This window comes from Schistocerca piceifrons, chromosome 2 (assembly GCF_021461385.2).
Source record: "Schistocerca piceifrons isolate TAMUIC-IGC-003096 chromosome 2, iqSchPice1.1, whole genome shotgun sequence".
NCBI classification, from domain to species: Eukaryota; Metazoa; Arthropoda; class Insecta; order Orthoptera; family Acrididae; genus Schistocerca; species Schistocerca piceifrons.
The window spans coordinates 965,650,574-965,673,756 of record NC_060139.1 but is presented as its reverse complement, the minus strand read 5'-3'; positions in this window follow the sequence as shown (position 1 = coordinate 965,673,756).

Genomic DNA, 23,183 nt, shown 5'->3' with positions numbered 1-23,183 from the left:
TATACTAGAACTGACATGTGATTACACTTCACGCAGTTTGGGTGCATAGATCCTGAGAAATGAGTACCCAGAACAACACCTCTGGCCGTAATAACAGCCGTATACTCTGGGCATTGAGTCAAACGGAGCTTGGAAGGCGTGTACAGGTACAGCTGCCCATGCAGCTTTGACACGATATCACAGTTCATCAAGAGTAGTGACTGGCGTATTGGGACGAGCCAGTTGCTCGGCCACCATTGACCAGACGTTTTCAATTGGTGAGAGATCTGGAGAATGTGCAGACTAGGGCAACAGTCGAATATTTTCTGTATCCAGAAAGGTCCGTACAGGACCTGCAACATGCGGTCGTGTATTGTCCTACTGAAATGTAGGGTTTCGCAGGGATCGAATGAAGGGTAGAGCCACGGGTCGTAAAACATCTGAAATGTAACGACCACTGTTCAAAGTGCATTCAATGTGAACAAGAGGTGGCCGAAAGGTTTAACCAATGGCACCCCATACCATCACGCCGGGTGATACGCCAGTATGGCGATGACGAATACACGCTTCCAATGTGCGTTCACCGCGATGTCGCCAAATACGGATGCGACCATCATGATCCTGTAAACAGAACCTGGATTCATCCGAAAAAAATGACGTTTTGCCATTCGCGCACCCAGTTTCGTCGTTGAGTACACCATCGCACTCGCTCCTCTCTGTGATGCAGCGGCAAAGGTAACCGCAGCCATGGTCTCCGAGCTGATAGTCCATGCTGCTCCAATGTCGTCGAAATGTTCGTGCAGATGGTTTTTTTGTGTTGCAAACGTCCCCATCTGTTGACTCAGGGCCGGCCGCGGTGGTCTCGCGGTTCTAGGCGCGCAGTCCGGAACCGCGCGACTGCTACGGTCGCAGGTTCGAATCCTGCCTCGGGCATGGATGTGTGTGATGTCCTTAGGTTAGTTAGGTTTAAGTAGTTCTAAGTTCTAGGGGACTGATGACCACAGCCGTTAAGTCTCATAGTGCTCAGACCCATTTGAACCATTTTTGTTGACTCAGGGATCGAGAAGGGCTGCACGATCCGTTACAGCCATGCCGATAAGATGCCTGTCATCTCGACTGCTAGTGATGCGAGGCCGTTTGGGATCCAGCACGGCGTTCCGTATTACCCTCCTGAACCCACCGATTCCATATTCTGCTAATAGTCATTGGATCTCGACCAACGCGAGCAGCAATGTCGCGATTCGACAAACCGTAATAGCGATAGGCTACAATCCGACCTTTACCAAAGTCGTAAACGTGATGGTACGCATTTTTCCTCCTTACACGAGGCATCACAACAACGTTTCGCCAGGCAACGCCGATCAACTGCTGTTTGTGTATGAGAAATCGGTTGGAAACTTTCCTCATGTCAACACGTTGTAGGCGTCGCACCGGCGCCAACCTCGTGTGAATGCTCTGAAAATCTAATCATTTGCATATCACAGCAACTTCTTCCCGTCGGTTAAATTTCGCGTGTGTAGCGCGTCACCTTCGTGGTGTAGCAATTTTAATGGCCAGTAGTGTAGTTGTTTTACCATTATGTGAATGTCCTTACGGTCCGTTACCCGTTATTGAATTTGTTCGTGGATATTGCAACGCCTTGGAAATTTGGCCGGATACAGAGACTATCATTCGGTGCAGAATAATGTTGTAAGCTTAAAAACAATATCATTTTTAAAACTGCGGAAATTCATTACCAAATTGTTTCCTATTTTTCGTATGTTAATAAATGTAAGTTTTAGAGGTTGTAATCGCTCACAGCTCAACCAGGCCCCACCACTCCTTATTATGCCACAGGATAAAAGATTGATGTAGTATCTTGTATCTGGCACACAAGAATAGTAGATGGCTTACGTCTCCTTCTTCATTGCATAAATCACATCACGGAAATTCCTTCAGTCCTATTCGGAACAGATGGGGGAAATTTGGCGTGGCTTAAGCACATAATCGTTGTTATGAATCGTCTGCTTCTATTCGAGTCGTTAAACAAGGGAGTGCATTCACAAGCGTTTCGCAGACTGCATTAAAACTCTCAGCCCGCTTTCTGTGCACGTCTCTCGAGTTAAAAATTTGAATGCGGACCTCGTTTCTGCTATTCGGTGATGTGGCGGTGGAGGGAGCGGGCGAACAGAGGTGGTGCAGCTACCTGACGTCAGAGGCGGCTCGCCAGTTATCGGCATAATGCAGCCCGTTTAATTAGCCACCATTCACTGCGCGGGCTGTGTGAGCCGGGAACACACACACGCCGCGGAACAAGTTACGTCACACGGCGAACCATAGCCCCGCTGCGAGGCCGAGCCGTGAACTGGAAAACTAATTGCCACGATAAACGTATAAATTATATAATGAAATAATGGTTAACGAATAAACAGCGTTAAACTCACAGCATCGAAAAAATCGTTTCATACAACAGCGGCTGTAACTCTCGCTTGTGTTAAACAGGTATCTGCATCTACATCTGCACTCTGCGAACGACTGTGAAGCACATAGCAGAGGATACGTCCTGCTGTAGCAGTTATTATGACTTTTTCCCTTTGCATTCACGTATGGAGTGCGGGAAGAACGATTGTTTAAATGCCTCTGCACGTGCTTTTATTAGTCTGATCTTGTCCTCACGACGTATACGGGAGCAATATACAGGGTGAATCACCTAACGTTACCGCTGGATATATTTCGTAAACCACATCAAATACTGACGAACCGATTCCATAGACCGAACGTGAGGAGAGGGGCTAGTGTAATTGTTAATACAAACCATACAAAAACGCACGGAAGTACGTTTTTTAACACAAACCTACGTTTTTTTTAAATGGAACCACGTTAGTTTTTATTAGCGCATCTGAACATATAAACAAATACGTAATCAGTGCCGTTTGTTGCATTGTATAATGTTAATTACATTCGGAGATATTGTAACTAAAGTTGACGCTTGAGTACCACTCCTCCGCTGTTCGATCGTGCGTATCGGAGAGCACTGCAACATACATCGCGTTTCTACAGAATGATCTGCCAACGTTGCTCGAAAATGTCCCACTGGAAACGTGTCGACGTATGTGGTATCAGCATGATGGTGCACCTGCACATTCCGCAATTAACACTAGGCTGACCTTTGACAGGATGTTCGACGGGCGTTTCATAGGACGTGGAGGACGCATAAATTGGCCAGCCCGTTCTCCTGATCTTACACCTCTGGACTTCTTTTTGTGGGGTACGTTAAAGGAGAATGTGTACCGTGATGTGCCTACAACCCCAGAGGATATGAAACAACGTATTGTGGCAGCCTGCGGCGACATTACACCAGATGTACTGCGGCGTGTACGACATTCATTACGACAGAGATTGCAATTGTGTGCAGCAAATGATGGCCACCACATTGAACATCTATTGGCCTGACATGTCGGGACACACTCTATTCCACTCCGTAATTGAAAACGGAAACCACGTGTGTGCGTGTACCTCACCCCTCATGGTAATGTACATGTGCGTCATTGAAAAAGACCAATAAAAAGGTGTTAGCATGTGGACGTAATGTGCTGTTCCAGTCTCTTCTGTACCTAAGGTCCATCACCGTTCCCTTTGGATCCCTACGTAATTCGGTGCTCTCCGATACACAGGATCGAACAGCGGAGGGGTGGTACTCAAGCGTCAACTTTAGGTTACAATATCTCCGGATGTAATTAACATTTTACAATGCAACAAACGGCACTGATTACGTATTTGTTTATATGTTCAGATGTGCTAATAAAACTAACGGGGTTCCATTTAAAAAAAACGTAGGTTTATGTTAAAAAACATACTTCCGTGCATTTTTGTATGGTTTGTATTAAACAATTACACTAGCCCCTCTCCTCACGTTCGGCCTGTGGAATCGGTTCGTCAGTATTTGATGTGGTTTACGAAATATATCCAGCGGTAACATTAGGTGACCCACCCTGTATACGGGGTTGCGATATATTCCTAGAGTAATCGTTTAAAACCACTTATTTGTTAGTAGACTTTCTCGGGATGGTTTTCATTCACCTTTAAGAGCCTGTTACTTCAGTTTCTTCAGTATTCTGCAACATTCTCCCACAGATCAACCAAACCAGTAACCATTCACGCTGCCCTTCTCTGTATACGTTCAATAGTCTTTGTTCGTCGTAACTGCTAAGGTCCCACACACTTGAGTAAATACTCTAGACGCGTTGCACGAGTGATTTTTAAGCAATCTTCTATGTCGACCGATTTCATTTCACTCGTGTTCTACAAATAAACTGAAGTCTGCTACCTGCTTTACCCACGACTGAACTTACCTGCCGCGCTGGATTAGCCGAGCGGTTTACGGCGCTGCAGTCATGGACTGAGCGGCTGATCCCGACGGAGATTCGAGTCCTCCCTCGAGCATGGGTGTGTGTGTTTGTCCTTAGGATAATTTAGGTTACGTAGTGTGTAAGCTTAGGGACTGATGACCTTAGCAGTTAAGTCCCATAAGATTTCATACACATTTGAACATTTTTGAACTTACGTGATGGTTTCACTTCATGGCCCTACTAACTATGAGGTATTTATATGAGTTTACAGATTCCAGCTGTGACTCACTATAATATTCATAGATTACTATGTTTTCTGCTTTATTGAGCTACATAATTTTACATTTCTAAACATTTAAATCAAGGTGCCAATCCCTGCACCACTTTGAAATCTTATCAAGGTCTGACTAAATATTTGTGGAGCTTCATCTGCATCTACATGGATGCTCTGCAAATCACGCTTAAGTGCCTGGCAGAAGTTTCGTCGAACCACCTTCAAAATGATTCTCTATTATTCCAATCTCGAACAGCTGGCGGAAAAAACGAACTCTCATATCTTTCCGTGTGAGCTCTGATTTCTCTTATTTTATTATGATGATCGTTTCTCTCCATGTAGGTCGGCGTCAACAAAATATTTTTGCATTTGGAGGAGATAGTTGGTGATTGAAATTTCGTGAGAAGATTGCGCTGCAACGAAAACTCCTTTGTTTTGATGATGTTCAAAACAAATTGTTCAAATGGCTCTGAGTCCTATGGGACTTAACATCTGAGGTCATCTGTCCCCTAGAACTTAGAACTATTTAAACCTAACTAACCTATGGACATCACACACATCCAGGCCCGAGGCAGGATTCGAACCTGCTATCGTAGCGGTCGCGCTGTTCCAGACTGAAGCGCCTAGAACCGCTCGGCCACACCGGCCGGCCTTTGATGATGTCAATCCCAAATCCTGTATGATGTCAATGACACTCTCTCCCCTATTTCTAATCAGTACAAAACGTGCTGCTCTTCTTTGAATTTTCCTGATGCTCTCCGTTAATAATATCTCATAAGGATCGCAAACAGCGCAGTATTAATCAAAAGAGGACGGATAAGATGCGTTGCATCCTCTAAGTATTATGCCAATAAAACACAGTGTTTGTTTCGTCTTTCCCACGACATTTTCTGTGTATTCCTTCCAATTTAAGTTGTTCGTAATTGTAATTACTACGTATTTAGTTGAATTTACGGCCCTTAGATATGTCTGAGTTATCATGTAACCGAAGTTTAGCGGATTCCTTCTAGCGCTTATGTGTATGACGTCGCACTTTCCATTATTTAGGGTCAACTACCAATTTTCGCACCATATATAAATCTTTTCTAAATCGTTCTGGAATTTCTTTCGATCTTTACTAGACGATAAACGACAGCGTCATCTGCAAACAGCGTAAGACGGCTTTTATATAGATAAGGTACAGCAGAGGGCTTATAACATCACCTTGGGGAACGCCAGAAATCACTTCTGCTTTACTCGATGACTTTCCGTCAATTACTACGAACTGTGAACTCTCTTATAGAGAATCACGAATCCAGTCGCATACCAGACGATATTCCATCAGTGCGCAATTTCAGTAAAAGCCGCTTATGCAGTGCAGTGTAAAAGGCCTTCTGCAAATCTAGAAATACAGAATCAATTTGAAATTCCTTTTCAGTAGCACTCAACACTTAGTGTGTGTAAAGAGCTAGTTGTGTTTCATAAGAGCGATGTTTTCTAAATCCGTGTTGATGGTGTGTCAATCGAGATAATTCATAATGTTCGAACACAATATATGTTCCAAAATCCTGCTGCATGTCGATTTTAATGATATGGGCCAGTAATTTAGTAGATTACTCCTACTACCTATCTTTAATATTGGTGTGACCTCTGTAACTTTCCACACTGTACTTCTTTTTGGATAGCTGCACCATCAACGAAAAATCGAAAAACATGAGATTATATTAACATTCGCACCGCACACTGCGGTCCTAGGGAGCCCAGCGTAATTTTTATTGTGTATTACAAAGAGTATGTTGTCTACAATTTATTGAAACTTGGCATATATTAGGTTGGAAACACTGTCTACATGTATGCGATATTAACTCAAACATTTGCATTGTCGTTTCGGTAGTGTCTAGCTGTAAAGATTGTTGAAGGTCCGTGGGGTCTTGATCATCCCAGTGTGCGTTCTGTGTAGCTCATTTATGCAGATTGAAAATAATAACTTGGTAAATATACAATATTGAAATATATATTGTGTGTAACTTATGACTGTTTCCTTTCAATATAGCCCTATATTATTTTATTTTATTTTTCAGCGACAATGAGTAAACGACTCATAACAGATGACAATATATATAATGCACTTACGGATGAATTGGACCAGGAAGACGATTTATTTGGAGCTCTGGATTCTCAAGAAGATCCTGATTTTGTCGAAACACAGGAACCATCAGGTGCAGAAGAGAGTAGAGACGACGATGATGATAGTCATGATACTTCTCCCAACTCAAGCATCCTACTAGGTAAGAATGGCTATAATTGGTCTTCAACCACACCATCTAAAGGAGGAAGAACTAAATCCAGAAATTTAGTTACTCACCTCCCAGGACCAAAGGGTCAAGCAAGGTCTATTTCGAATCCAATTGAAGCATGGCCATTATTAGTGGCAGGTGAAATGCTGGACTTGATTGTCACTTACACGAACGACGAAATTACCCGCAAACATTCTTCAGTCGGAAACCCGGAAAGTTACCATAACACTACAAATATTGTAGAGCTAAGAGCTGCCATTGGGCTCTTGTATCTCTGCTCACACAAATTTAGAAGAACTTTGGTCTCCGAAATTTGGCAATGCCCTGTTTCGCGCTACAATATCGCAAAGGCGATTTCAGTTTTTGATTAGTTGTCTAAGATCTGACGACAAAGCTACACGCATGTGAAGAAAACAAGAAGAAAAATTTGCACCCATTTGGGACATTTGGAATAAATTTATTGATAACTGCAAATCCCTTTCAGATACTGTACAATAGACGAGCAGCTAATGGGCTTCCGTCGCAGATGCCCATCAGAATATACATCTCTTCAAAGCTGGACAAATATGGAATTAAGATTCTGATGTTGAATGATTCGAAGGCTTATTACATGCTAAACGCTATTCCATACACTGGCAAGGTAGTGACAGAAAAAAATTATGCTGTCCCATCTTCTCACGTGAAAAAGTTATCAGAACCCATTAATGGCACTAATAGGAACCTGAATGTTGCCAGCTGGTTTTTGTCAGTTCCTCTTTATCAGACATTGATTGAAAACTTCGGTTTGACAAAGTTGGGAACGGTAAGAAAAAATAAACCTGAAATACCACAATCGTTTTGGTGGGGTACAGTGGACCCCTGTGTGAGGTGCAAGGTAATTAATATCATGTGTGCTATGCTTGGGTTAATATTGTCCGCAACACTATTAATACGCAACGTGAAGAGAGACGGAGCCAACACTACTTCCTTGTGTACGCCCGAAGTTCTCCATCCAAGATAACATGCTAAGTTCTCAAAATGTCGGTAAAACACAATTTGCCTTTGATGTGTATAAGACGCTACTGTCATATGTTCCAAAGAAGTATAAAGTTGTATTCTCGCTGTCTACCATGCACTACTCAAGTGACATCGACAAAACAACAGGAAAACCTGGAATGATAATTTCACACAAGGAAACGAAAGGTGGTACTGACACTTTTGATCAGCTGTGAAAAACTTACACCACTGCACGTGCAACAAGGAGATGGCCTATGAGGTTTTTCTGTGGCATTTTGGATCAAAGTGGGATAAACGCCATGATTTTGTTTACCCTTTTCAGCACTGAAGTAAAGAAGCCACGAGCGAAATTTCTGCATAAACTGGCATGGAACTTAATTGCACTTCACCTAAGGGCTAGATTCAATATACCTATAAATGAATGTGAAGAGAACTTAGAAAAATATTGGAAATAGATACCAGACAGACCAGAACCTCTAACCAGCAAAGTGAGATGTTTACTACGTTCAAGGAAAAGGGACAGAAAAACAAAAATGTTTTGCCAGGATTTAAAAGAGCGATCTGTGATGAACGTAGAGCCCTAATTTGCACCGAGTGTGCTCACTGACAGTGCAAATGGTGACTTGTATATTAGTTACAGTTTTTCACTTGATTCTAATATACATTAGTTCCATCTTTCTGATGCGTTTTTGCACAAATATGCTATAACAGTAATTTTGTAAACACCCTAGGCCAAAATATCCTGTACAAATCAAATAATCCGTTATATATTACATTATATTAGTTTATACATTCAAGTTCAGACTCATGTTGAATTTATACATTAGTAAAAAATATGTATAAAAACTGATTTTCGGTATAGTGTTGCCGCGCGGTGTAGCCGCGTGGTCAGGGACGCCTTGCCACGGTTCGCGCGGCTCCCCCCATCGGACGTTCGAGTCCTCCCTCGGGTATGGGCGTGTGTGTTGTCCTTAGCGTAAGTTAGTTTAAGTTAGGTTAAGTAGTGTGTAGGCTTAGGGACCGATGACCTCAGCAGTTTGGCTCCAAATTTCAGTATAGTATTGAAGTGCAACATGTTCAGAATTTGCAAATACCATATGTTACTCATTGTAGTAACTAAATAAAGTCAAGTAAGACATTCTGTTGCATTACACACATTCAAATATGAGAAAGCTAAATATAAAAAAATACAAAACATTATTTATTAATAATACTACGCATATTTTATGAATACCATGTGTTACTCAATAATAAAAAAAATGACTACAGTTAAGTACATAGTTCTTTAGAACGTCCCTTATACATAAGACAGTCCAATGTATATATCAATGAGCTTGGAACACATTATATATGATAACATTTTGGTGGGGTACAGTGGACCCCTGTGTGAGGTGCAAGGTAATTAATATCAAGTGTGCTATGCTTGGGTTAATATTGTCCGCAACACTATTAATACGCAACGTGAAGAGAGACGGAGCCAACACTACTTCCTTGTGTACGCCCGAAGTTCTCCATCCAAGATAACATGCTAAGTCCTCCCTACCAAGAAATTTTCAGTTCAGTCACAAATTTTGCCTGATACTCCATACGATCGTACTTTTGATAATTAACGTAGGTGCTACTGAGTCAAACGCTTTTCCGAAATCGAGAAACACTGCATCTACCTGACTGCTTGGCATTCCTGTTGCCATGTGAGAAAACTAAGAGTTGGGTTTCAAACAATAGTTCAAATGGCTCTGAGCACTATGGGACTTAACTTCTGAGGTCATCAGTCCCCTATAACGTAGAACTACTTAAACCTAACTAACCTGACGACATCACACACATCCATGCCCGAGGGAGGATACGAACCTGCGACCGTAGCAGTTGGGTTTCACACGATTTTTATTTTCACCTCAATGTTACATACGATGTAAAAGAAAGCGTTATAGCATGAATATACCGAGCGAAAACTACTAAAATGATACTCGATTATTTCCATACCTGTCGGATATTGTAGTGCAGGATTTTATGGAGTGAAGTTTTGGGCTGGATTGCGCTAGCTTTCACAGTCTTACGATAGCATTTGTTTATCAACATATGTAGACATTCATAGCCAGAGGGAAAAAAGTTTAAAGCAAGACAGAGTTTGGAATAAATCCAGAAATAACTGAGGATGTAGGTTGCAAGTGCTAGACTGAGATAAAAAGGTTGGTACAGGACAGGAATTCGCGGCAGGCCGCATCAAACCAGTCTGAAGACTAACGACTCAAAAAATTAGATAATCATCCTCTCCAGCTTGTCCAGTCATGATGTGGGGAGCTATTTGACATGACAACAGGACTGATTTGGTAAATGCTCAAGGGAGGATGAATGCTCACCAGTATGTGGCAAGAATGATAAACCCTGTCGCCATAATCGTGGTCTCAAATGGCATATTCCATCAGGATAAGGCCAGACCCCACACTGCAGTCCACACCACAAGTGCCGTGAAGAATTTGTGAAGTGGCTGACCAGTCTCCTGATTTGTCACCCATGGTGCACGTATCTCCCGCGCAGTCGCGGATGGCAGAGGCATGAGTGAGGCAAGTGTCGTAGGCATGCTCCATCGACGTAGGTTCCATCCGAATCACATTTCTCTCCATCAAGAGCTGCATGGAAACGATTATGATAATCGTCTTAACTTCTGTACATAGGTATTAAGAGAGGATACTCCAGATTGTTTAGTGATGAAGCCACATTTAGCAATCATGGCCATGTAAACCGCCGAAACATGCACTATTGGTCTATTGGTAATCCCGGTTGGCTTCGTCATGTGGAACGTCAGCGCCCATGGAGTATAAACATGTGTTTTTCGTAGATAGGTCATTGAACGAGCACAATTATCGCAGTCTCTTAACAGATCATTTTCCACGGATGCTATAACATGTTCCTCTGCGGACTAGGAGGAACCCATGGTACCAACATGATGGCTGTCCAGCCCATAGCGCACAAATTACTACAGTATGTCTTCAGAAATAGCTTCCAAATCGTTGGACTAGATGCAGAAGACCTGTAACTTGGCCGGTCCGTTCCCAGGATTTGAGGCCTGTAGGCTTTTATCTATGGGGCAAACTGAAAGATGTTGTCTACAGGGCATACCACTACACCAGATGATATGAAATGACGTATTGCTGGAGCCTGCACCAACATCTCCATTGAAACGCAAGCACGTGTACAGCATTCGTCCTATATCAGACTGGAAGCACGTATTGCCGTTGCCGGTGGTGTTCATTTTGAACACAACCTGTGCTGGTCAATCGTCTCATTACTCGTCAGAACCCACATAACTAATGTATGTACTCGTGTTGGTCTTTAGTGTGTGCTACCACAGGCTTTGCACAAGTGGGAACTATTCAAAATACGATATCTCGTAATCGTCTTGCATTAGAATACTGCAACAAACAACGCTGACATTCTAATTCTCACTACTTGTAGTTTCTTAATGTCAAATGGCATTTGTTTCATTTAAAAATTATGTTTGCACAAAAAATACAGTCTGCAGCTCGTGGTCGTGCGGTAGAGTTCTCGCTTCCCGCACCCGGGTTCCCGGTTTCGATTCCCGGCGGGGTCAGGGATTTTCTCTGCCTCGTGATGACTGGGTATTGTGTGATGTCCTTAGATTAGTTAGGTTTAATTAGTTCTAAGTTCTAGGTGACTGATGACCATAGATGTTAAGTTCCACAGTGCTCAGAGCCATTTGAATCATTTGAACAAAAAATACACTTTCTAAGTATTATTAAAATCTGTAGGCTGAGAGGTCCCCTAGTTATGCAAAACATCGTTTCTTTCTCAGTACATGTTTCAGCATCACTGTGCGATCGCCAGTGGGTTTCCGTTTTATTTAATCTTCACACTTGGTGCCGGCCGCGGTGGTCTAGCGGTACTAGGCGCTCAGTCCGGAGCCGCGCGACTGCTACGGTCGCAGGTTCGAATCCTGCCTCGGGCATGGATGTGTGTGATGTCCTTAGGTTAGTTAGGTTTAAGTAGTTCTAAGTTCTAGGGGACTGATGACCATAGATGTTAAGTCCCATAGTGCTCAGAGCCATTTGAACCATTTTTTTCACACTTGGCGTGCCTAATTTTTCAAGACCTGAAACATGTTTGAGTACTCGAGAAAACGGTGTTTTGCATAACTGGCGGACCTCACATCCCACAATTTTAACTGGAAACACTGTAAACACAAGGAGCTGAAAATCCAAATCATGACTATTATTATAATCTGTTTGTTGGCTGATAATAGGAGCCTCTGACTACCAATCCCGTCTGTGATAATAGCTAATCAATAGCACTTTCCATTTCCGCAACATTTGCAGTTCAAGTTTTAGGTGGTTCACCCTTTATATGCGGACTGGAACGTTATATCATGTAATGCTGTTCTGAGTAGATTTATTTTTTCTTTTTTGCAAACGATAAGTAACATTGGACCAACAAAATACAAACACACGTTATTATGGGTTTCAGTTTCACAGACTGTTTTATCATAACGTATTAGCACAGGAACTCTGGTAGATGAGAGAAGCGTTGGTGGCGGAAGTAATGTGCACTCGTGAGTCGTGCTTGGATAGCTCAGCCGACAGATCACTTGTGCAAGATAGAAGAAAGTCCCAAGGTTCAAACCCCGGTCCGGCACACATTTCTACAGGACGGCCAGCCAGTCAAGGAATATTTAGTACTAGCTGACCCAGCGAACTCTGTTCCGCCTTAAAGCCAATAAATAATCGGATTTTGGATGTTAAGTTAAATTTTTTGTTAGGAAATACAAATAAAAAATTAAGTATTTTAATGATTTTTTATTCTTTATGTTTTTTGGTGCATAGCTTCCAGTCTTCAATTAAGTACCTTGTGATACACTACACTTTTTGTTTTATTGTCAGGCGCAAGAACAAACAACGCAGATGGTCTTCCGACCCGTGAAAATGCCACATATAACTGACCATGTGAAAAACGTGGATATTCCAGATTTAAACTACAAACTTTCAAGGATTGGCCTTGTGATTTCTTAATGGTCATGGCGAATGCAAGACGGATCGGAAATTGAAGTCTTTTAAACTCAAATAGCATATCGGTTGTCCGCAGCTCGTGCTCGCGTGGTAGCGTTCTCGCTTCCCACGCCCGGGTTCCCGGGTTCGATTCCCGGCGGGGTCAGGGATTTTCTCTGCCTCGTGATGACTGGGTGTTGTGTGCTGTCCTTAGGTTAGTTAGGTTTAAGTAATTCTAACTTCTAGGGGACTGATGACCATAGATGTTAAGTCCCATAGTGCTCAGAGCCATTTAAACCATTTTTTTGAGCAGTTCGGCGCTAGCGGCCGTGCGAAGCGGAGGTCCGATACTTCCGCCTGTGCGGCGTGTGCGAGTGTTTGTTTACTTGTGGACTTAGTCTGCGCGCGGGCTAGTAACAACGATCATGGCGAACAAGTACAGGAAAACTACATTACGATTCAATTTCTGCAAAGACTACGAACGACCAAAGGCTTTAGCAGTGGAACGATTCATTCGAGAGGACGTCAGGATACCGTCAAACGATATTGTCGGAATTCACCTGTCCATCGATAGTCCCACGGTGTATGTTAAGATGGTAAATGACGCGGCGTGTGAGAGAATTCTACAGGCGACAAAAGCAGGTCTCCGATTTTGCCATAGTGACGGGAATGTCGGCCCGGTAACTGTAGAACATGCTGGTCTGGGTGTACGGACAATACGTGTTTTTGAGCTACCATTTGAGCTCCCGGCTGACGAAGTTATCGAGGCTTTTAAGCCATACGGCACGGTACATGGTCACACAGCAGAACGCTGGACACAATTCGCCACGTACCCCGTTCTTAACGGAGTGCGACGGATCACTGTTGATCTTCAGAAGCATTTACCGTCCTATCTGACAATTGGTGGCTGTCGGGCTGTGGTGATTTACGCCGGTCAACCACGTACATGTTCTGGCTGTGGCCAGGAAGGACACCTCAGGTCGAACTGTATGCAACGGCGGATTACGCAACTGCCTTCAGATGTGCGGGAGCCGTCGCCGGCGATGACAGTACTACCGATCACCTATGCCAAAGCCCTCACAGCGTCCGCTGATGATCGAAAAGACACAGCCCCGGTGGAAGATCAAGATGGCACTCTCCGAAACCTTGTAGCAGACTTCGGGATGACAGAGGATGCTGCTCCATCGAGCATACAATCTACGGCGACAACATCAGATGAGACCGAACTCCCACCAAGCACACCGATAGAGCACGAAGCAGTTCCAGCCACTACGGATGCTGTTCCGTCTGGAACGCACTCTGTGACGACAACATCAGTTTCGACCGAACTCCCGCCGAGTACAACGATGGGACTCGAAACACTTCCGGTTCCTACGCATGCTTTTCTGTCGGGCAGTCGTGATTCCCTCCAATCTCAGGACACGGAAGGAAGATCACGCAAACAACGTTCCCCGAAATGGAGGAAACGGCGTCGTCGCACGGCATCTCCTAGGGATGACTCCCCTTGCCTCGACGACGATGTGCCTGTGGACCAAGACGACACAACAGCCTCTACGAAACAGGATGAGGCAATGGAAACTGTTCGATCAGACCCGCAGCGGTCTGTCAAATTGACGGTACCGGGACGTGGTGATGCTGAAGAGGAATCACAACCAGTTGGCTCTCCAGACGCAGATGCTGTGGCTATGGACACGAATATATCACTGCCTGCAAAGATGTGGTATGACGATATTGAGGAGGCGCCGGACGTCATACAGAGGCAGCCGGCACTCACGAAAACAGCTTAATAATTGCTGAAGGTGAAGGGAGAGGGGCGAGAGAACGTCTTCTAACTCAGCCCCCAGCGCCGATGCACGGAGATGTTGTTGCGCATCGACAGAGTGGGATTCAACGCCATGCGAACCGTATCGCGACATTAAATATAAATGACGTGCGTTCACCGGCCAAAATACACCTACTGAAGGAAACGATTTGGGCATCTGATGTGGATATTGCTTTGCTGCAGGAAGTCCACATAGCTGCACTCCCATACATCGCAGGCTACCAATCCTATTCGTCACATGGAGATCACAATGGGAGTGGGGTGGCAGTTTACGTGCGAGATGGCTTCCCAGTGGAAAACGTGTGCTACCTTCCGTCGGCCAGGGGAATGGCTTTCACGACGTTTGGGACACGCATCATCAATCTTTATGCACCGCCGGGAAACAATCGGCGGCGGGAGAGGGCGCGATTTTATGCAGAAGACATTGCTCCACTATTCCATGGACGTTATGAATGTGTAATAATTGGTGGAGATTTCAACTGTGTTCTCAGCCAGAAAGACCAATGGCCGCAAGCAAACATCAGCCAGAAGTTGCGAATCGTTGTCAACGACCTTGTACTTAGTGACACGTGGGAATTACGACATGGAGATGCACCGGGATACACCTATGTGACAAGACATTCGGCGAGCAGGTTAGATCGCATTTATATCTCACGGGCTCATGCAAATGATGTCCAGGACGCGGAACGCTGGCCATTGGCATTTTCCGATCACAGCGCTTACGTCTGTACGGTGCTTCTTCCCCGTAGAGAGGTGTGGAACAGTAAGGCCCCGTGGAAATTAAACATTCAACATCTACATGATCCTGAATGCCGTCACCGGATCCTTGAGACATGGACGATGCGCGAGCGAAGGGTTGGAAGGTATGCGACGAAGCTTGATTGGTGGCTGACTTGTGCTAAACCGGCGCTTCGCCGTACGTTCATCTCATATAGCAGGGAGATGGCAGAATGGCGCCGCCGTACGACCGACTTTTATTTTGCAGCGCTGCGCGACCTGGACGATGGTCCGCCGGGACAGGACGTCTGGATCGAACACAAAAGGATAAAAGCTAAACTAGTGGCTTTAGCTCGGAAACATCTTCAGGGAGCCATGGTGCGCTCCAGATGTCACGATACGATAATGCACGAGATTCCTTCCATGCACCACGTCGTGAATGAACGAAAGCACCGACGACGCGTTTTGGTACGGGAATTAATTACCCGCGAAGACTGAAGAGTGACGCGTCAAGCGGACATTGTCTCTGCATTCGTCGACCATTACCAACACATCTATCGGGAAGAAGCAGCCTCTGTCGATGACCTCGAACGTATAGCCACGTACGTCTCCCGTACACTGACGGTGGAAGCCGCGGGAACCTTACTGGAAGCCATTAGCTGCGGGGAAGTACATGATGCGATCGAAAAGGGCGCGTTGAATCGGTCCCCAGGCGTTGATGGACTTCCTGCTGAATTTTATCGAGAATTTCGCAACGAAATGGCACCGCGATGGACGGAAATGTACAACGAGATGTTAAATTCCGATGCGCCTATTCCACCGGCTTTTATGGAAGGCCTCTTGGTGCCAGTACATAAACCGAAGCCAGGAATTACGGTCACACATTATCGCCCCATCACCCTGCTTAATGCCGACTATAAGATCTTTACACGGTTGCTAGCGTCCCGATGTCGTATATTAGTTCGTAGCGTTCTCTCTCCAGAACAGACGACACCGGGTGGATCGGTGAATGTGCAACCAGCTACTGGCGAATGCCGTGATGTGATAGCGCTGGGGGAGGAGTGCTGGCTTAAAGCGGCGATGGTGGCGGTTGATTTTGACAGTGCTTTTGATAAGGTGCGCCACAACTATCTGTACGCTGTACTGGAACAAACGGGATTTCCAGACCGTTTTACTGGTCTCATTAGAAGGATTTATGGAGGCGCACAATCCTTGGTACAGGTTAATGGGCGTATAGCAGGGCCCATTCAAATTCGACGATCCATTCGCCAGGGCTGCCATCTTTCGATGCTGCTGTTCGCGATAGCGTTGGAACCATTAATTGGGAGGCTAACAAATTCTCTTTCTGGGATGGAACTGCGGGGCTACACCTTCAAATGTCGTGTCTATGTGGACGACCTCCTGCTGCTCGTTCGTTCTGAGGAAGAGGTGAAGACGGTCCTTGAACTGTTGTTGGACCACAGTGTGACGGCGGGTAGTGCAGTGAACATGAACAAATCGGCGGCAATGCCGGTTGGAAGGGGCCTTACGCCGGAAGAAATCAGTCCGTTTCCTTATGTGCAACGATTCCGCTATCTCGGCATAGACTTTACCTCATCTGTAAAACATACTGCGGCAGTTAAATACCGACGTATTTTACAGACAAGACGTACCATGGTCCGACAACATCACCTACGGCGCCTTGATCCTTTGCAGCGAGTAGAATATCTGAACACTCATGTGGTTTCTCGAATGGTGCATATATCGCAGATCCTGCCCCTACCACTCACGCTCGGACGTCGACTTAAATCAGCACTAGGCTATTTTATGATGATTGGGTCGCCCCTCAAGGTGCGATACGCAACGCTCACGCTCCCTACGGACAAGGGGGGACTCGGACTTCCGAATGTTCACTGCCGAGCGACGGCGCTCCTTCTAGCCACTATGTACAAGCAATTTCCTTACATCCCGCCTACTGGATCTCCTAGTTCCAGCGTCCCTCACACCTCCGGTGGCGGTGGGCAACATTACGTCACATTTTGCGCATGTATCAACATTTATCGTGGAACTTAGTTATATCAGAGACGAGCTTCCGCGCACGAGACCACCATGCGCGAAGGATTTTTATGTTTGGCTGCTACGACGGATAAGTCGTAATGTCATTGAACTCAAACACCCCAAGTTGCATTGGCCGAAGATTTGGAGACATGTGCACCAAAAATTCCTTCCTACCTTCGTTCGGGCACTGTGGTTCTCTGTCGGCTGTGGCAAGTTCAACACCAACCAACGACTCCATGCAATTGGACTAGCGGACACTCCACTATGCCCGAAATGTCGCCAAGTGGATGACGACCATCACCGCTTAACTTGTATCACGGTGGAGGACGTATGGCTCCTAGGAAGACAGATGGTGGCTTGCTACCTCCGTGTGACCTCGCAACATGTTACACCTGCTTCCTTCTTACATCCGGAGAGTGACTACTTTCCGGCGACTAAATCACACTCGATCATCTGGGTCAAAGGTTGGACGATCGCGTACCTCTATGGGGATGCTGCCAAGTCGCGACTCGACTTTTGGTATTTCTTGCAGCAAGCCCACAATGAGGTTCATAGATGGTCACACAATCGGAAAACCTTTGCCAACTATCTTCTCTCACCGCTCCATATATAATGCACATACTATACCATGATATGATCTACATGTTCCTTTTAACAGAGTGATCTTTCTGGAAAATAAATAAATAAAAACAACATCCCTGTTCCTTTACATTTGTGATTTGGTTTACAATGATTTTTTTTTGTTTTTTTGTTTTTGCAGAGGATGCATTTCATTTCGTGTTTGTGAACAGCCTAATTTTGTATAAAAAAAAAGCTTGCTCGCGAAAGCAAAGGTCCCGAGTTCAAGTAAAAAAAAAAAAAAAAAAAAAAAAAAAGGAGCCATCTGAACCATTTTTTTGAGCATATCTGTTGGGGTCATCGGGATCCTCGGAATGAGAACTTCCTCACCTTGGAATTTTCTTTAGAGTATCGTCACGTAAATAACATTGTTCATCAATTTACTTACCACCAAACGCGTACCGTTGCACAGTTTTGGTTGGTTTATGTTTAGAAACATGATTACTACGGACCCAACTTTTAGGCGTAAGCCGCCGCAGTGGCCGTGCGGTTCTAGCCGCTACAGTCTGGAGCCGAGCGACCGCTAAGGTCGCAGGTTCGAATCCTGCCTCGGGCATGGATGTGTGTGATGTCCTTAGGTTAGTTAGGTTTAATTAGTTCTAAGTTCTAGGCGACTGATGACCTCAGAAGTTAAGTCACATAGTGCTCAGAGCCATTTGGACCATTTGATTTTTTAGGCGTAAATTGTACGGTGGTAAGCCAGGCACATCCAAGGAGTTTAAAAATTCAATTGGATAGTTGGTGGCTTCATCTTCATATGTTACTTAGTCAATAGATTCGAATGAATGCATTTTACCAATGATCTCATTCTGAATTATGTAGTTTAGGTCATCTACATCTTTATTCTTAGCCGCTAAAATTGATCACTCACTTAACCATTCATTACTTTTGCAGCGAGTTGACATTTACGTTTTGTTATTCCATGCCAGATGTGTTTTTGTTATACCATGTTTTCTAGCGGTCGAACGGGATAAAAGAAGTATCCTGTGTCCGTCTCCTGGTTCTAAGCTACCTCTCCATAAATTTTCAGCCAAATAAGTCCAGCCGTTCTTGAGTTATAAATAGTGTAACTAACACGACTTTCTTTTATATATATATATATATATATATATATATATATATATATATATATATATATATGTTTTCCATTGAGTCCTTCAGTTACTCTCGCAGTAGACCGCCACTTGTGCATATGTGCCAAATCAGCCTGTCCTTCATGGTAGCAACAGTTTATTCCAGTAAAAGCCGCTGACAAGGAACGCCTTCAGCCCTCTGCTGAATAGACTGGCGTACGCACAACACCGTTTCAACCAATAAGGAACGTGGGAAATTACTCACGCATGTGGTCACTGGAGAGCCCTGACGGGCAGAGGGCAATTGCCTCTCTTCCTTGAGTCCTAGTACGGAGCCTTGTGTCGTCCGCCTCTGCTCTGCCTTGAATTCCAGCTTTGAGCCAGAGCAGACGCTCTCTGGTGTTCAGTCCTCAGCCAGAGCTGATGGCTCCCACCGTCCACCGCTGGCCTGCTCAGCAGGACTCGCCATTAGCCACACGAACGTCAACCGCGACCTCTCACGTTCCCTCCCTCCTTTATCGTTTCTGACCAGACTCCTAGAATGGCAGTCAAAATTTACCACCACCCCTGACGCGAGACCTTTCTTTAGACCGGCACACAGAAAATCTGTCCCAAGTTCAATGACTTTAACTCTTTTACTTTGCCACCTTCCTTCTGCCGCTTGCCCATTCCGCTCCGCGTCCTTTACATATTTTTAATCGGCCAGGAAGCTCCGGATTACCACACTCTCCATTCCTTAGTGAAAATCCATTCCTGAAACTAGATTTGTCCAAGCAACGAATAGCTAACTCATAATAAATGTTCTTCTAACGCTCTAGTGTGCGCACCTGAATTTAAAAAGATAAATCCTCAAATATCTGTGCGTGAAGATACAGTTTTCTAGCGTCGTTTTTAAAAAGCGACTGTTTTTCAGATTCAGAAGTTTAAAACTTTCTTCGTATTGACTCAAAAAGAAAAAAGAAAAAAAAAGAAAGAAAAAGAGCTTTGGTATCGAATATATGTGCGATGTTCACTATTAACGAAAAGAAACTTATGGGACCAACAATTTAATACAATAACAAGTTTTTGGGTTTTTGTCGAAAGTAGCCTGTGAGGTTTATGGGGCCTTTTAGAAATTCTCAACTCCATAAATTAGTCCTTATTTATTTGCAAATAAACCTAGTTGGTTTACAGATTTTATATAGAGAAATCAATGATGAAATATCTACATCTACGTATCTACATCTGCATATATACTCCGCTAGCCACCAAGCGGTGTGTGGCGGAGGGCACAGTTCGCGCCAAAGTCAGATTTTCCCCCCTTCGTTCCATTCGCGGATCGCGCAGGTGAAAAATGACTGTCTGAACGCCTCAGTACGAGCACAAATTTCCCTTATCTTTGAATACCGATCATTGCGAGATTTGGAGGTTGGTGGTAATGATATATGATCTACATCCTCGGTGAAGATCGGATTTCGGAATTTAGTGACTAGCCGCTTCCGTTTAGCGCGTTGTCTATCTGCAAGTGTGTCCAAACTTCAAACTATCTATGAGATTTGTAACGCTCTCGCGATGGTTAAATGTACTAGTCATGGATCTTGCCGATCTTCTTTGGATCTTCTCAATCTCTTGAATGATACCCAACTGGTATACAGACGAACAATACTCTAAGACTGGACGAACTAACGTATTGTAAGCAATTTCCTTTGTTGAAGAACTGCATCGCTTCAGGATTCTACCAATGAACCGCAATATAGAGTTCGCCTTGCCCGATACTTGTGTAATCTGATCATTCCACTTGAGATCATTTCGAATAGTCACACCCAGATACTTGACGGTTGTTACCGCTTCCAAAGACTGGGCATTTATTTTGTACTCGTACATTAATGGGGATTTTCTCCTTGATTTACGCAGTAGGTTAGACTTACTAATATTGAGAGATAACTGCCAGTCATTACATCACGCATTTACACTCCTGGAAATTGAAATAAGAACACCGTGAATTCATTGTCCCAGGAAGGGGAAACTTTATTGACACATTCCTGGGGGTCAGATACATCACATGATCACACTGACAGAACCACAGGCACATAGACACAGGCAACAGAGCATGCACAATGTCGGCACTAGTACAGTGTATATCCACCCTTCGCAGCAATGCAGGCTGCTATTCTCCCATGGAGACGATCGTAGAGATGCTGGATGTAGTCCTGTGGAACGGCTTGCCATGCCATTTCCACCTGGCGCCTCAGTTGGACCAGCGTTCGTGCTGGACGTGCAGACCGCGTGAGACGACGCTTCATCCAGTCCCAAACATGCTCAATGGGGGACAGATCCGGAGATCTTGCTGGCCAGGGTAGTTGACTTACACCTTCTAGAGCACGTTGGGTGGCACGGGATACATGCGGACGTGCATTGTCCTGTTGGAACAGCAAGTTCCCTTGCCGGTCTAGGAATGGTAGAACGATGGGTTCGATGACGGTTTGGATGTACCGTGCACTATTCAGTGTCCCCTCGACGATCACCAGTGGTGTACGGCCAGTGTAGGAGATCGCTCCCCACACCATAATGCCGGGTCTTGGCCCTGTGTGCCTCGGTCGTATGCAGTCCTGATTGTGGCGCTCACCTGCACGGCGCCAAACACGCATACGACCATCATTGGCACCAAGGCAGAAGCGACTCTCATCGCTGAAGACGACACGTCTCCATTCGTCCCTCCATTCACGCCTGTCGCCACACCACTGGAGGCGGGCTGCACGATGTTGGGGCGTGAGCGGAAGACGGCCTAACGGTGTGCGGGACCGTAGCCCAGCTTCATGGAGACGGTTGCGAATGGTCCTCGCCGATACCCCAGGACCAACAGTGTCCCTAATTTGCTGGGAAGTGGCGGTGCGGTCCCCTACGGCACTGCGTAGGATCCTACGGTCTTGGCGTGCATCCGTGCGTCGCTGCGGTCCGGTCCCAGGTCGACGGGCACGTGCACCTTCCGCCGACCACTGGCGACAACATCTATGTACTGTGGAGACCTCACGCCCCACGTGTTGAGCAATTCGGCGGTACGTCCATCCGGCCTCCCGCATGCCCACTATACGCCCTCGCTCAAAGTCCGTCAACTGCACATACGGTTCACGTCCACGCTGTCGCGGCATGCTACCAGTGTTAAAGACTGCGATGGAGCTCCGTATGCCACGGCAAACTGGCTGACACTGACGGCGGCGGTGCACAAATGCTGCGCAGCTAGCGCCATTCGACGGCCAACACCGCGGTTCCTGGTGTGTCCGCTGTGCCGTGCGTGTGATCATTGCTTGTACAGCCCTCTCGCAGTGTCCGGAGCAAGTATGGTGGGTCTGACACACCGGTGTCAATGTGTTCTTTTTTCCATTTCCAGGAGTGTATTTTCTGCAAATCCTCATTTATTTGTTCACAACTTTCGTGTGGTACTACTTTCCTGTAGACTACAGCATCATCGGCAAACAGTCTAACACCGCTGTCAATACCATTAACCAGATCGTTTATGTAAATCCTAAAAAGCAGAGGACCTATTACGCTGCCCTGGGGCACACCTGAAGTGACGCTTTTTTCTGTTGAAGTTTCTTCATTCAGGACGACATACTGCTCCCTGTCTGTTAGAAAACTTTCTATCCAACTGCATATGTCATCGGATAGACGGTAAGCGTGCACTTTTTGGAGCAAACGACAATGCGGAACTGAGTCAAACGCCTTTCGAAAGTCGAGAAATATGGTATCAACTTTTGAGCCGGTATCTAGAACCTGTTGTATATCATGCACAAAGAGGGCCAGCTGTGGCTCGCATGACCGCTGTTTCCTAAAGCCGTGCTGGTTTCTGCAGATGAGCTCCTCAGAGTCTAGAAAGGTCATTATGTCTGAACACAAAATATGTTCCATGATTCTACAACAAATCGATGTCAGTGAAATTGGCCGGTAATTATGTACATCTGATTTTCTCCCCTTTTTTTAATAGATTGCTATGACCTGGGCCTTCTTCTAGTCCCGTGGAACTATTCTCTGTTCCAATGATCTCTGTTAGATGATGGGTAAGAATGGTGCCATATTTGTAGCATAC